Source organism: Rhinolophus hipposideros (genome assembly GCF_964194185.1).
Source record: "Rhinolophus hipposideros genome assembly, chromosome: X".
Taxonomy (NCBI): Eukaryota; Metazoa; Chordata; class Mammalia; order Chiroptera; family Rhinolophidae; genus Rhinolophus; species Rhinolophus hipposideros.
In genome coordinates, this window is record NC_138046.1 from 56212927 (window position 1) to 56230531 (window position 17605).

Consider the following 17605-nt stretch of genomic DNA (forward strand, 5'->3'; position numbering starts at 1 on the left):
TGTGGAAAGCAGAGGACGGCCTTTTCCAGCCATGTGGATCTCTGGTTCTACTGCTGACTCCCACAGAGATGAGCCAGGTTTGGTGCCCATGCTGTTCAGCCTTTTGTTGTTGCTGCTGTTCAAACCTACCAAGGGCCAAGCTATCCAGAAAAATCTCTGCTTACTGAAAGCTTGCTATTACTGCTATTACTACTACTTTTAAAAACATTTTTTTATTGAATTGCCATTGGCATATAATATTGTATTAGTTTCAGGTGTACAACACAGTGATTCAACATTTATATACCCTACGATGTGATCACCCCATAAATCTAGTAACCGCCTGTCACCATGCAAAATTATTATATTAACAAATAGATTTCCCATGCTGTGGGAATAAGAGGTACAAATTTTCAGTTACAGAATAAATATTACCACTTTCATCAGTTTCCTTTCGGGAAAGCTCAGCCTGACTGCACAGCAACTGAGAAATTAATTTTGACCTCAAGGGGAGAGCGTCTGTGAGACTTTCCAAGGGGGGGCTGATATTTAAACTGGTCACCAGGCAAAGAAGCACATCCCAGGCTGAGAGCAGCATGAGCAAGCGCAGTATGTAAGTGGAAGGCAGGTTCACGAAAGCTGAGTGGGACTACAGTGGAAGGTATGAGAGCAGAGTGTGATGCCCGAGAATGGAACAGGTAGGGAGGGGCAGACTGTGAAGCATGTCACGCTAAGGGGTGGGGACTGACTCCTCTAGGCAATGGGGTGTTCTAAGCAGATGAAACACAATCCAATCCATGTTTATAAAGAGAGCTTTGGTGGGCAAATGGAGGCTTGATAGGCAGAGATAAGGAGACCATTTAGGAGGCTCTCGCAAAAGGCCAGGTAAGAAAGGACAACCATATCTAGGGCAGTGGTAGTGGGGAGTGAAAGGTGATAGATTTGAACAACACTGAGAAGCAGTGGTGTGCTGATAAACTGGCTCTCCTGAAAAGAAAAAAAACAAAGGCCCGATGTATAGTATTTGCTGACTCCCATGGTGCAAATACTTCCCCGTAGTTGAGTTCAAGCTACCAACTGGACGTCATGGGTTGTGGAGTCGGGAAGAGATGTGCTGAATCAGCTCTCTTGAGCCAGGGTGAGCCAGCGTGAGCCAGCATACCTACAAGGTGACCAAAGCGATGTGGGGAAAGAGAGGGCAAAATTAAAGATGATGGACGTGTCTAATTTGCATGACTCCTTAGATGTTAATGGAGAGGGAATGCAGGAGGAGAAATAGACTTTGTTTACTTGTCTGACTGGGGTAGGTGGGGATTAAGAGGTAAGAGGCATACCAGGAGGGAATTATGACTTTGGAGTTCGGCGTGTTGAGTTGGAAGTGCTAGCCCTGGAATGCAATTATCAGTGAGGCTCTGCCTTGTGACAGTAACTCACACTAATGGAGTACTTACAGTGTGCTAAGCACATTATGTATTTTTATGTTCTTTTAGCTTCACAACAACCCTTTGGGTCTAACAGAATACCTGGCACATAGCAGTTGCTCAACACACATCTATTAAATGAATGAACGGATTAGGTATTGTCGTTTTCATTTTACAGATAAGAGAAATGAGATACAAACTGCCTAAGTCACTTGCACAAGGGCACACAGCTGGGACTCAAACTCAAGCCTGTGGGATTCCAATGATGTATCTGCTGTACCATATGTGTACCGTGGAGACAAACCATGGCAGGGATCTTTTCTTTTTATCTTTCTAACTCTAGTAACACAGTGCTCATACATAGTGTTATGGACTGAAGGTCTGTGTCTACCTCAAATTCATATGCTGAAACCCTAACCCCCACTGTGACTGTATTCTGAGAAAGGTCCTTTGCGGAGGTGGTTAGGGTTAGATAAAGTCATAAGGGTGGGGCCCTGATCCAATGGGATCGATGTCCTTGCAAGAAAATGAAGAGACACCAAAGCACATTCTCTCTCTCTGCCCCGCCCCCCATGTGCACGCACCCAGGAAAGGCTATGTCAGGACATGGTGAGGTGGCTCTCTGCAAACCAGGAAGAGAACTCTCATCAGAAGTTGAATTGGACAGCACTTTAGTTTTGGACTCTTCAGCCTCTCGCACTGTGAGGAAATAAGTGTCTGTTGTTGAAGCCACCATATAGTATTCTGTTATGGTAGCCCGAGCAAACTAATACACATAGTACAGGATCATTAAATAGTTGTTAAATGAACGAAGACTGATCCTAACATTTATATTGGAATTACTATTTTTCAGAGATAAGATTTATTTGGAAATCAGGAAGAAATAGGAGTAAAAAGAGGCTCCACATGATAGATCTTTGGTGATAGACTTTTCTCTGATGGAAACTTTTCTCTGTGGGATTAGTGAAGGGTTTCTTGCCAGGGTTTACAACGGTATCTATCGCTAACCAAGCCTCAGAAATATCATTTTCTGAGGATCATCATAGTCTGCTTCCTCCATTATTGATTTACTTAGGACATTAGGAATGCAATGAGAGAATTACAAAAGTATGCATTAATTTAACAAATATGTATTGAGTACCTAAGGTGCTATACAATATGCCCATAATAGTATTTATTTTTTACCACAAGTCTGGGAGGTAGTTCATATTATCCCATTTTTGCCAATGAGAAAATTGAGGTTGGCAGAGGCTAAGTAATTTGCTTAAGGTCATCTTATAAGTGGAATCACACATTTAAACTCGTGTCTGATTTTTTAAAAACTGATCTTCTCTCCTTCCTTACCCCTACCAACCAGCAGGGTGCATCATCTGCTCAAGAGATCTTTTCTCTACCTCTTGGTTTCTGCTTATTTCCACATGGGGGTACTATGCCAACTGCTCTGTATGCATTTTCTTATTTTACTCTCTTGGGAACCCTATACATCTAGTGCAGAAGGTAGCACATAATAAATATTTGATAAATATTTTTTGGAAAGATAACCATGTAATAATAATAGAAACGATTAATAACATTTGAGCTTTCTATGGGTCAGCATCCATTTGAAATATTTTACATGCATTAACTCATTTAATTTCCACAACAACACAACAAGGCAGCAACTATTGTTATCTACATTTTAAATATAACTGCTAACTTTTTGGGTGTTTCAAAGGCATCTCAAACTCAACATGCTTAAAATTGAGTACGTCTTCCCCAGAGCTCCTTTCCATACAACCACACAACCACCCTTCCCCTCCACATCCTGCTCCCCTGACATATCTGTCTGCCTAACATCCTATTGTCCCTGTTTCTGGAAAAAGCACGCATTATTCTTTGGAGAAATTGGCCCTATCCCATTTAATTCGTTCTTGTGGAATTATGAATCACAGTATCTCCACCTCCCTGCGACAGCAGGGGCATGTGATCCAAGCAAGGTCGGACTCTCTGTCTTAGGAATCTGAATCTCAAGTGCATATGGAGATGGAAGTTAGCTAGGGCTCGGATATGTAATGGCAGCACCCTAAAGAGACATCCACAATTTCCTACTGTAGAGAAACCCATAGGAGTTGCTGTGATCCTGTCCTTTCCAAGATCTGGTAGCTCAGCTCTTCCTTCAGTTGTGACCTCTCCTATATCCTTCCAATGAATTTTAGGTTTTTTTTGTTCTTGTTATTTAAGTCAGTTAGAGTCTATCTGTCTATGTCTGTCTGTCCGTCCGTCCATCCATCCATCCATCGATCCATCTATGGATCATATATCTATTATTTTTCTGTTTGCCAATAAAGGACTCTGATTAAACTAAACAGTGAATTGTGCCATTTTTATTTACCTAGTAGCTTACATTAGAAACCTGAGAATGCTAGGCTGATAACATACTCTTATATCATCAGTCAAAAAGTCTGATATTGACTCAACTTCAATCTTTCTAATTTGTCTCTCTATTCTTATTGCTACTGCCTTGATTCAGGCTTTTGTCTTTCCTTAATTGTAGCAATAGCCTCTTAGTTGGCCTTGCTTCCGGTACAGTCCCTTCCAATATACTCATGCTGAGGTGCACACTTTCTGAAAACCCAAACCTGATCATGTTACTCCACTATTTAATACCTACTGTGGTTCCTCATACCCTTAAGATGAGTCTGAACTCCTTAGCTTAGCACAAAAGGCAATTTATGACAAAGACCCTGTCCATAATTCTCCCTCTTGAACAAAAGATAAAATAAAACCACTATTTTTGTGTTAACATGCAACTACCCCCCCCCACACACAACATGCAACTACCCCGCCCCCCCAACCACACACACACATAAGACAAACCAATAGGCAGGAGATATTTTCAAAATATTCCCCCAAAAGACCTTAACTCCTGGAGGGGCAGACAATGTTTTATTCATCTTTGTAATCACAATGCCTACTCATAGTAGGCACATGATATTTAATTCCCTTTACTCTCTTTCCCATGCTGGATATTCCCCAGTAATTCCTCAATGGCATTATTTCATCTTCTTTCTTTTTTGCTTTGACTCTTCTGCACAAGTCAAAATGTACACATTATAATCTTTTCTTCCTGTGGTGGTCCCCCAATGAACCCATGCCTCCCTACATTCACGCCCTATGTGATCCATCCCATGTCTCTCCCTTTCCCTTGAAATCTTGACTGGTCTTGTGATTTAACTTTTGACCAACAGAAGTGACTATATGAATGCTGAGGAGAGGGCAGGAAAAGCCTTATAGCTTCTATCTGGGCCATGTGGACCACTTCCTCTAAGAACCCAGCCATTATGCTGTGATAAATCCAAGGCATGTGGAGAGGGCACGTGTAGTTGCTCCAGTTGACAGCCCCAGCTGAGTTTCTAGCCCACAGCCAGCATCAGCTGCCAGTGATGTGAATAAGCCATCCTGAACATCCAGCCCGATCAAGCCTTTCGAAGACTCCAAGAATTGCCCAACTGAGACTAGTTAGCATGCAAGTGTGAGAAACAAAAATAGTTTTAACCTTGGGGTGGTTTGTTACACAACAAGAGATCATCAGAACACTTTTCTCATTCCACCCTGTATCTATAAAAGAATTCTCATAGGTAAACCTGCTCATGTTGTAGGACTGAACTTTCTTTCCTAGTCATAGCATCATGGAGTCTAACAAGTTTTTGCTCCTGGGACATTCAGAGAAACTAATCCAGATCATTCAGCCTTAATCTACATCTTCTACAGTTCTGAGTTTCTCTTTAAAAGACTGAATGTATTCATTTAATTTTTTTTTTTAATTAGGAATAGTACTGATTATAGGATTTCAATAATTGCAGGCTTGTGATGAAGTATTTAGAAATTCATCCTAAGTAATGGGCAGGTACTTTTTCTTTCAACTCTGAAAACCTACCCTAGAACTCTTCTACTGATAGCTATAGAACCCATAGACATCCTCATCCCTATACATGGTCTCCAGGAGCCAATCCCTCTTCTACTTGCATTAGAAAGATATTTAACAGCAGCAGACCATTGACATCTCATTCCCATTTCTTCAGACAACATCTCAACAATCTGTAACAAATAAATTCTAGGAATCTGTGCCAGTAATTTACCCATTGCCCCTCATCCCCACTCCCACCATTCTATACTTTGCTCTGTACATTTCCCAGGCTCTCTTGCCAATTTAGCTTGCCCTTAGGGTTTGCCAATAGGAGGTGTTGGCAGATCAGAAGGCAGGAGGAAAAGTGATGCATCCTGCTTTTGGCTCTGATGAGTGGCAGTTGCTGGCAGAAGCTGTAGTAGCAGCAATAGTAAAGTTTCTAGCTCTGGTTAAGATGATACCACCTTGGCAGATCTGGGATTGATCGTAATGTCTCTAGCAGTACAATAGTAGGTACGAGCTTGAGAGCTTCACTCCTCTCTGGGTATTGTTTCTTTTCCTCTTGTCCCCCCCTCACACTCTGCCCTTTCCCTTTTGCTCTACCATTCTTTTCAAAACCTTTATAACTAATTCTTTTTTTTATTAAATTCCCTGTTTGAAACGTCAAGAGTAATTTAAATTCTATTTACATGGCTGGACCCTAAGACCACAAAGAACTTACAGATGAGACAATCTGATCCCTGCCGATGATTTCAAGAAAGTGATACATACAGAAATAGCATCACTTAAAACAGCAAAATATTGTACTTAAAAAAAACGTTTTGTATTGTAAAGAATAACACACACAGAAAAAATAGCACGCAGCAACATATGGCTCAATGATTTACCAAGAGTCAGTGACGTAACCAGTACCCCAGAATCCTCTTGTCAATGACTAAGTCCTCACTCTTCCACAAAGGTAACCACTAACTTGACTTCTATGAGAATCATGTCCTCATCTTGCTTTATAGCTTTACCACGTCAGCATGTACCCCTGAGCATGAATCATATAGTTTTTCTATTTTTTGAATTGTTATACACATGTAATCAAACAATATGTATTCTTCTGTGTCTGGTTTCTTTCACTCAACATTATATTCATAAAATTCATCCATTCTGATGCAAGGAACTGTAATTCATACATTTTATTGCTATATAATATTCTACTGTATGAACAAACATGGCTACCAAAAAAGGTCTGATCTGAGGCTATATTAATAAAGTAGGTGACATTAGGTAAAATATCAATGAACAAGAGGGCACACTGTGAAGGATGACTAAGACAGTAAAGGTCTAGTTGTTTATACTATTCTGGAAAAAGGGAAAGCTTGGGCATAGAAGAAAAGGAGCCACAGCTGTCTTAAAATGTTTAAAGAGCTACCAGGTACAAGAGGAATTGAACTTATTATTTTCTGTACTTTCAGAGGGAGGGCAGAATTAGAACCAATAGGTAGATGGTATAAATAAGTATATTTCAGCCATCTTGTCACTATATTCTTGTCCTCATCACCGCATAAACTTCTTGGAGCTAATCTGGTCAGATAGGCAGGCCACAGGCATACCTGTCTAAATATGGGTAAACTAAATGATCTACATAGCTAGTTGCCTGAGCCCAGGGTTTTCAAATGCAATAAAATAGTTGTAGAGATAATCCTCAACAGAAATCCCTGCAAGCTTTCTGTTGAGAGAGTTTTCAGCTGGAGCAAGCAGAGGCACATCAATAAAAAAGACAGGATGGGAACTATAGTAGATACTGACCATACGAATCATGGGTACTACATAATGTGAAGGAAGGCCTCTGAACTGGAAAATTAGGATGCCATTTGAGTTTTACACTAATCTTTTTCTTTTCTTGAGGGCGCAGCTCACAGTAGCCCATGCGAGGATCGAACCAGCAACCTTGGTGTTATCAGCACCACGCTCTAACCAACTGAGCTAACCGACCACCCCTACACTAATCTTAAAAATCAATTCCTCTACTAGGTAATGTTGGAAATTTTTCTAACAAAAAAGTGACCTCAAATATATAAAGTTAGAGGAAAAAGACTGCAGAAATTTCTTGGGACCTCTGTGTATACAAATACTATCTGCCTTACAGAGTTATAAAGTTCAAACAAGATAAGGTAAATATAAGTACTTCATAAACTGCAATGTGCATTAAACTAAGAAAATGAGCTTTTAAAAAAACAAGGTTTCATAGAACTCTCAGAGGAATCTGACTGAAGTACCAAACCAGGGTTTAGTCTGAATAATGTTTTTTCAGAAATGAGGCTCCTAAAAATTTTCTGATGGGATTCTTGAACAGAATTAAAGACATAAGAATTAACCCCTGAGAGGGAGTTAATTTTTTGAATAAATAAACATAAAGGGTATACCATTAGACTTTAGACCATCAGGTCAAATTCTGCTAAGAAAAGCCTTCTTTTAGTCTACCAGCCCCTTAAATACACTACCAGAAGTTTTCCTTTTATTGGCTGGCCAAAACACTAAAGGGATGTTGCTTAAGTGGTAATTTCAAAGATAACTGATAAACAAAGTGGGTTTTGCAAAAATTTATTCCCTCATCTAAGCATACTGAAGAAAGAGGTGTAAGATCTGATGCTAATAGTAAATGATAGGATGAGAAACTTCTCTGCGAGCCTTCAAATTCTATCTTAAGATTTTGGTGGAGAACTTCAGTCATTTACAATAATATGAGTACAAATATTTCAATTATACCTCTCTCAATTGACTATTAGCCATAGTACGGTGCCTCATTGTACTTATGTGTAGGGGAAAATCAAGATAGAGAAAGAACACAGTATTTTTTTTTTAATTCACATCTAACAGAAAAACAAAATAGATGAGGTTGGGTATGTATATAATTTTTGAGGATAGAAAAAATAAAAAGATAGAAAAGAATGCTATTTAAAATTTGAAAACAGAAAATTACAAAATATTGCTGAAATTAAGGAAAAACTAAATAGACTGTTATACTATGTTCATGAATTAGAAAACTCATCATTTTTAATATGCTCATTTTACCCAAATTGATAAATAGTTTCAATACAATCTCAATAGAAATGCCAACAAGTTTTGTTGTGGAAATCAACAAGATTCTAAAATTTATATGGAAATGCAAAGGTTGTGGAAGTAATCTTAAACAAAAATAAAGCTGGAGGGCTTACATTATCAGATATCAAGACTTGTATTATAATGCTACAGTAATTAGGACAGCATGGTCTATGCAATGATAGTCAAATAGACCAATGGGAAGAGTGTCATCAGCAAGATGGCCACATTAGACATCCTTTGCTCATATTCCCTTCTCAACATCAATTTGGCATCCATCTATACACCAAAGTGCCTTTGTGGGAGCTGTGGAGTCACAGTAAGAGATTTTAAAATCCTGGCACACTCTAAGAATGCAGACAGTCGTTTTAAGAAGACAGGCCTGTACCCAGGCTGCTGACTTGCCTACTGTGGCCCCAGCTATAGTCCCAGAAACAGCTCTGTACCCCTGAAGACTGGGCTACAACCCCATTTAGTTTTGATTCTGTCACCAGCACCATACAGTAAGGGAAAACTTTGCATTTGAACTATACTAAAGACCAGTGGACTTAAAAAACATATATAGAATACTCTATTCAACAACAGCAACAGCAGCATATACATTCTTCTCAAGTGCAAAAAGAACATTCTCCAGGATAGATCACATGATAGGTCACAAAACAAGTCTGGACAAATTTAAGAAGACTGAAATCATACCAAGTATCTTTTCCAACAACAGTGGTATGAAACTAGAAACCAATTACAGAAGGAAAACTGGAAAATTCACAAATATGTGGAAATTAAACAACATACTCTGAACAATCAATGGGTCAAAGAAGAAATGAAAAATCAAAAGAGATCTTGAAACAAATAGAAATGGAAACACAACATACCAAAATTTATAGGATGTAGCAAAAGCAGTTCTTAGAGGAAAGTGATAAATGTCTACATTAAGGAAAAAAAATATCAAATAAACAACTTAACCTTACACCCCCAGGAATTAGAAAAGGAAGAACTAGGCCCAAAGTTAGCAGAAGAAAGGAAATAAAGATCAGTGGAAACAAATGAAATAGAAACCATAAAAATCATAAAAGAGATCAACGGAACTAAGAGCTGGTGTTTTGAAAAGATAAAATTGACAAACCTTTAGCTACACTAAGAAAAAAAGAGAGAAGACTCAAATAAATAAAATCAGAAATGAAAGAAGAGACATTACAACTGATACCATAGAAGCACATAGGATCATAGAGACTACTATGAACAATTATATGCCAACAAATTGGATAGCTTAGAAAAAATGGGTAAACTCCTAGAAACATACAACCTGCCAGACTGAATCATGAAGAAATAGAAAATTTTGAACAGACCAACAATGAGTAAGAAGATTTAATCAGTTATCAAAAGCCTCACAAAATAGAAAAGCCCAGGACCAGATGGCTTCACTGGTGAATTCTACCAAATATTTAGAAAATTAATGCCAATCATTCACAAACTCTTCCAAAATATAAAAGAGGGCAAGAACACATTTTAATTCGTTCTATGAGGCCAGTATTATCCAATATCAAAATAAGACAAAGAGGGGTGGCCGGATGGCTCAGTTGGGTAGAGCGTGAGCTCTGAACAACAGGGTTGCCATTTCAATTCCCACATTGGCCAGTGAGCTGCGCCCTCCACAACTAGATTGAAGACAACGAGCTGTGGCAGAGCTGCTGGAAGGGCGACCGGATGGATTAGTTGGTTAGAGCGCGAGCTCTTAACAACAAGGTTGCTGGTTCAATTCCTGCATGGGATGGTGGGCTGTGCCCCTTGCAACTAAAGACTGAAAAAGGTGACTGGACTTGGAGCTGAGCTGTGCCCTCCACAACTAGATTGAAGGACAATGACTTGTATCTGATGGGCCCTGGAGAAATACACTGTTCCCAATATTCCCCAATAAAATAAAATTTTAAAAAAGACAAAGATATCATGAAAAAACTACAGACCAAGATCACTTATGAATGTAGACATAGTAAATCCTCAACAAAATACTAGCAAATCAAATCCAGCCACAGATAAAAAGTATTGCATACCAGGACCAAATGGGATTTCTCATGTTGAATCAACATAGAAATATCAATCAATGTAATTCACAGTATTACTAGAATAAAGAACAAATACCAAACCATATGATCATCTCAATAGATGCAGAAAAACCACCTGACAAAATTCAACACCGTTTTATAATAAAAGAGCTCAGCAAATGAATAGAAGAGAATTTTCTAAACTTCATAAAGAACATCTAACGCATAACCACAGCTAACATCATACTTAATTCTGAAAGGCTAAAAGCTCCACCCCTGAATTTAGAAACAAGAAAAGAATATCCTCTCACCCCACTTCCATTCACCATTGTATTGGAGATTCTAAGAGCCATGAAAAGAAAGTAAAATAAAAGTTATCCAGACTGGAAAAGAAGTAAAAATATCTCTATTTGCAGATGACATGATCTTGTATATAGAAAACCACATAAATCCTCTAATAAACTATTTGAGGTATTAAACGAGTATGGAAAGGATGCAAGATACAAGATCAAAATACTAAAATCAGTTGTATTTTGAAATTGTTATAGCTCCATAGCAAAAAAACAAATAACCTAACTTTAAAATAGGGCAAAGAAACTGAACAGACATTTCTCCAAAGAAGACAGACAAATGGCCAACAGGTATATGAAAAGGTGCTAATCACCAGGGAAATGCAAATCAAAACCACAAGGAGATACCACCTCACACTCATTAGGATGGCTATCATTTTTCTGAAAAATCTGAAAAGATAAGTGTTGTCAAGGATATGGAGAAAAGAGAACGCTTGTGAACTGTTGGCAGGAATGTAAATTGGTATAACCACTACAGAAAACAGTATGCAGGGTCTTCAAAAACTTTAAAATGTAATTACTGTATGATCTAGCAATCCCACTTCTGGGTACATATCCAAAGAAACTGCAATCAGGATCTTGGAGAGCTATCTGCACTCACATGGCTCACTGCAGCATTATTCAAAACAGCCAACACAGGGAAGCAACCTAAATGTCCATAGATGGATGAATGAACAGAGAAAATGTGGTCTATACAGGTACATACAATGGAATATTATTCAACCTATAAAAGAAGGAAATTATGCCATTTGCGACAACATGGGTGAACCTGGAGGACATTGTTTTAAATGAAATAAGCCAGACACAGAAGGACAAGTACTACATGATACCACTTATATGAGAAATTTATGAATTTTAGGAATTAAAAGTCAAATTCATAAAAGGATGAGTAGAATGGTAACGCCAGGGGCTGGAGGGAGGGGGGGTGGGTAGGCAGTAGTCAAAGGGTACAAAATTTCAGTGAAAAAATACAATGAAAATAAAAACAATTGTATTTTATACACTTGTAATGAAGAATGTAAAAATAAAGAAAACAATGCCACTTACAATAGCATTTATAAAAAGAATAGAATATTTAAGAATAAATTTAACAAAATAAGTTCAAGATTTGTACACTAAAAACCACAAAACATTGTTGAAATTAAGTAAAGCAGACCTAAATAGATGGGAAGACATCTGGTGTTCATGGACTGGAAGACTTAAAATCGTTGAGGTGGCACTACTCCCCAAACTAATTTACAGTTTCAATCTGTTCCCCATCAAAATTCCAATTGCCTTTCTGTGTAGAAATCGAGAAGCTAATCCTAGGTTTCATAAAGAAATGCAGGGACCCAGAATAGCAAAAACAGCATTGAAAAAGGACAAAGTTGGAGTATTCACACTTCTCAGTTTGCAAGCTTACTACAAAGCTACACTAATCAAGACAGCGTGGTACTGACGTAAGAACAGACATATAGATAGATCATCAGGACAGAACTGAAGGTCTACAAATAAACCCACACTTCTATAGTCAATTGATTTCTAACAAGTTACCAATGGGGGAAGAGCCTTATTCATTGGGGGAAATAATAGCCTTTTTAATAAGTGGTGTGACAAATGTATATATCTCCATGTAAAGGAATGAATTTGAACCTCAAACTCACATTGTATAAAACAATAATCTCAAAGTAGATTCATCTAACCTGCTGGTAATTCCTTCAAGTGAGTTCTTTATTTCAGTAATTGTGTTCTTTAGTTTTAACTGATTGTTCATTATGATTTCTACATCCTTCTTTATGTTGTCTCTAAGCTCCTTAAAAATTCTCATCATCAGTGTTCTGAACTCTGTCTCTGATAGGTGGGTTACTTCTGTTTCATTTGGTTCCATTTCTGGAGGTTTCTTCTGTTCTTTTATTTGGGACATGTTTCTTTGTTTCCCCATTCTGGCTGACTCTCTGTGTTTGCTTCAATGTATTAGGTAGATCCCCTAGAGCTCTTAGTTCTTGCTGGGTTATCTTATGGAGTATGTGTCCTTTATATTTGACTTGCACTACTTCGTTCTTCTCCTCTGCGTGTGCTCCAAAGGTGACTCTTGTGTTGTGTATAGTGTCCTGTTAAAGAAGATCTTTAATTGCTTTTTGCTTGTGAGTAGGTGGGGTTAACTCCTAGACTGACTAGTTGTGAGACTTGGCTCTGCCCACCACAGGGTGTTCTGCTGTGAGGTTTGACCACTTAAATGTGGTTTGGCCTCTATGGGCTCTTGTGCCTGAAGAGAATTCCCTCTGTGTGTGTCACTTGTAAGTCAAACCCGGTAATGCTTTGGTTTGGTCTGGAGTTGGCCTCTGGGTGTGTTGAATCTTGTGCCTCTTAAGCTGGGCCCTGGTAGGGCAATTTCAGAACAAAGCAAATCACCAAGCACAACAACAACAACAACAAAGAGAAAAATCAAATACCTTCACATGTAAAAGCAACTGACAACCCCCACTCAACTCAGGCAAAGATATCAAAGATATAAAGACAAAACAAAAGAAAACAAAATGCAGCGCCAATCTTGGCTTAAGCCCACCAAGTACTCTCCAGGTTGTCCTCTGCTGTACCAAAGAGTCCTCTGCATATTGTGCATGCAGAGCCCGTCACCTAGTGCCCAGTGACACTGGAACTGCAGATTTAGATGCGTGGGGCTGAGGGGTCTGGATGGTAGTTCCTACAAAGTCAGTGCAGTTTCTGCTCTTGCCTGCACATATGCGCACTGAGAGTAGCACCACCAGCCCTTTGTCCAGTTCTCCTGAGCTTTAGGGCACTTCTTCCGTGTGTGTGTGTGTGTGTGTGTGTGTGTGTGTGTGTGTGTGTGTGTTTGTGGTGGGCGGGAGATTTGTGAGCTGCTGAAAGCCCAGAGCTACGTCTGCCGCTTACTGCTGATCCCTGGGAGTGCCTCTGCAGTTGTAATTGCCCTGCCCTGGGCAGGCCAGCAAGGGTGGGGGCTGAGGATGGAGGGGTCTTCTCTCTCCCAGCCCAGCCGTGTCAACACTCTTCCCAAAGGCCAGAAAAGGTGGTGGCTGGGGGGTGGAGGAGTCTCTTCTTTCCTAGCCCAGCAAAAATCACACTCTTCTCAGCCTCTTCCCTGGGTCAGAGCTGCACGCCAGTCTTCCCAGCGCCTGAGCACGAAGGCTCCTCTGTAATCTGACATACTCCTCAGTTCAGGGGCGAGTTTAAGTCTCTGGGAGGGCAGCGGTAGGATTGGAAGAGCAGGGAGAGGGGCCCAGGTATGGAGTTTGTGTCCTGTGTCCGGCCTAGGGCCCAACTGGAGGTCTCACTGAGGTTATTGCCTCAAATGCTGGATATGCTGCCCCCTCGGCGGGAGAGATCAGTTGTGGGACACAGGGAAAGAGCACACCTCCTGGCTTTTGTGTTCTCTGTTCTATCCTGGGATCCCTGCGTCTCTGCAGCTGCGGATGCTGGCCGTGTTTCCACAGCCGCAGATGCAGGCCGCGTTTCCACAGCCAGAGGTGCGAACTGCATTTCCACTGCCACAGATGCGGGCTGCGTCTCCACTCTGCTCCCTTCCCTCTTTCCCTGCTCGCCCAATTTGCCTACCTTCAAGTAATCCTTGCACGAATCTCTTAGCTGTTCTGCATGATGAGCGGAGAGTCCTTTAATGGGTTATAGAGGTCCCGTTTGTGATAAGATCCGGAGGAGAACTCAAAAAGTGTGCCCCGCTGCCGCCATTCATATGATGTCACTCCAGTAAACAGTTTCTTAAATGTGACACCTAACCAAGAAAAAGCAACTAAATAATGAAAAAAACAGACTGGACTTCATCAAAATTTAAAGTTTTGTACGTTAATGGGCACTATCAAGAAAGTATAAGGGTAACCCACTACTTGCAAATCATATATCTGGTAAGCATCTTGTATTCAGAATATATAAAGATGTCTTACATCTCAACAACAAAAAGACAAACAACTCAATTTTAAAAATGGGCAATGTACTCAAATAGGCATTTCTCCAAAAAAGATACACAATGGCCAAGAAGACATGAAAAAACACTAAACATCAGATTCATTAGGTAAATGAAAATCAAAGCCACAATGAGACACCCCTTCAGACCCACTAGCATGACTGTAATTTTAAAAAATGAAAAATAACAAGTGTTAGCAAGAATGTGGAAAAAACGCAATCCTCATATATTGCTGATGGGAATGTAAAATGATGCAGACACTTTGGAAAACAGGTTGGAAGTTCCTCAATAGGTTAAACATAAAATTAGCGTAGAACCCTGCAATTCTATGCCTAGGTATATACCCAAAATAACTGAAACACAGGTGTTCAAATCAACATTTGTATATATGAATGTTCACAGCAGCACTAATGACAATAGCCAAAGGTGGAAACAATACAAATGTCCATCACCTGATGAATGAATAACAAAATGTGGTCTACCCATATGATGGAGTATTACTCAGCCATAAAAAGGAACGAAGTACTGATACAGGTTGCATAATGTTGAAATCATTATGCTAAGTGAAGGAAGACAGCCACAAAAGGCCATATATTGTATGATTCCATTAATATAAAATATTCAGAACAGGCAAATTTGTAGAGACAAAAGAGATTAGGGGAGAGAGGTGAACAGGGAGTGACTGCTTAATGGACCTGGTGTTCCCATTTGGTGTGTTGAAAAATTTCTGGAACTAGATATTGGTGATGGTTGTACAACATTATAAGTGTACTTAATGTTGTACACTTAAAAATGGTTAAAATGGTAAACACTATGCTATGTGTATTTTATCAGGACAAGTAGTAAAATGTAAAACAGTAATCTTACCAAAACTAGCCTTAAAAATGCTTAAAAATAGAATTAATGAGCAAACTAATCAGAAACAGTCTCAGAGATATAGAGAAAAAACTGAGAGTTGCTAGGTGGGAGGGTGATGGGGATGAGGGAGAAGGGGAGGGGATTAGAAAGCACAAATTGGAACCACAAGATTGCCACGGGGATACGAAAGACATTTTGGGGAATATAATCATTAACGTTATAAAGAGTTTGCAGCGTTTCTGATGGACACTTATCTTATCAGGGAGACCACCTTATGGATGGCGTAGGTGCCTGACCACTGTGCTGTACACCTGAAGCTGAAGCTGAGTAATACTGAATGTCAACTATAATTTTATATGTATATGGTGACAGAATGTGGAGTACCGCATAGGGAATAGAGTCAATGGAACTGCGATGTCAGAGGGACAGTAGATTGGGGGGAGGGTTATCACTTTGTGAGGGGTGTAAATGTCTAACTATTACATTTTTTTGGACACCTGAAACTAATAATAAAACAAGTGCTTAAAGAAAGCTAATAATACAAAAATACAAAATATGAAATATTTAAGAAGTCAAAGTTAAAACTACTGGTGATCAAATAAGAAAAAATTCTAAGAAAAAAAATTAATGCTCATTAATGCTAAGGAAAAGTCTGAGAGCTAAGCTAAAAGGAGCTAATGTAGTTGGTTATTAGCCAATATATCTACTGTTAGGTCAATGGCGGACAGAGGCAGTCTTTTTCATGAAGTGTAGATCCCAGCAAGATTCAATTACTGTCCAACTCCTAGAACCTAAGTCATGAGCCAAGAATCCTCAAGTGCTTTCTTTCAGCTCAGGTCATTTCCAAACACAAGGCACATGGCTTGTCGGGAAGGGCAGAAGAATCAGAATTGTACTCTAGCTCCCCATTCAGCTCAATACCCTAATTACTATAGCCTTCTCTGTGCTTGTAAAGGCTGTTGCAGAGATCGAATCCTTACTTCCTTGTAGTGGGGTAAATGTCCAGCAAGGGGTGATAGTACTTTATCCTAGATTCAGCAGTAACACGTAATTCTAAACATGACTTAAATTTTTTACGTAGAACATCTTAGAAATTGAGTTAAGTTTTTGTAATAAGCCTAATTTTTACACTTCTCATCTGAAATTAAATAGATTAATACTTTTTTTTTTACAGTTATCCATTTAAAAATGTGAAAGTTTCCAAATCCTATTTAATGTATTCATTCTAGCTATATACTATACCCTCAATTCAGAATACGGGGAATTAACTAAATGTTTTGTCAGAAATCTAGTTGTGCTTTTTTGCTTGAATATAGCCATAATAGCTATATTATATATTTCATTCTCGGTAGAAAAATATGCAAATCCATCTAAAACTGCTCAAAAACTTTTAAAAGAGAAATAATGATGATTTTTACCCACATACAATTTCAAACCTACTTCCTCTACTTATTGACCTCTATTTTAGAAAATTATTCCACTGTATTTGTTTTCCTCGATGACCCTAAAATATCTCAAATAAATATGTAAACCTGATATTTACCTTTAAGAATTCTTAATCCAGCGCCTTAGACTGCTCAGCCATGCTACCACCCAAATTCCTAGAAGTACTTGATAGGTGCACAACTACCCCATACAATTCTTCTTCTTGCATATTCATAATTTCCTAGACCGGAAGAAGACACGGTATGAAACAGATGAGAAGCAAATCATGATTTGCTGACTATAAATTTTCTAAATTTGTTATTATACAAAAGATAATCATTATGCAAGTACAAGATCTTTAAGATATTTCATCGTTTTCCAAAATGGGACTTGAAGCAGTCCTTACAAGTTTTTTTTAACAGCTTTAGAGATACAATTTCATAACATAAAACTCATCCATTTAAAATTAAATAAAATTCAGTGGTTTTTATTGTTTAGAGCTTAGAACATTTTCATCATCTTAAAAAGAAACCTCATACCCATTAGCAGTCACTCGTTGTCTTAGTCCATTGCGGCTGCTATAACAGAGTACCACAGACTGGGCAACATATAAACAATAG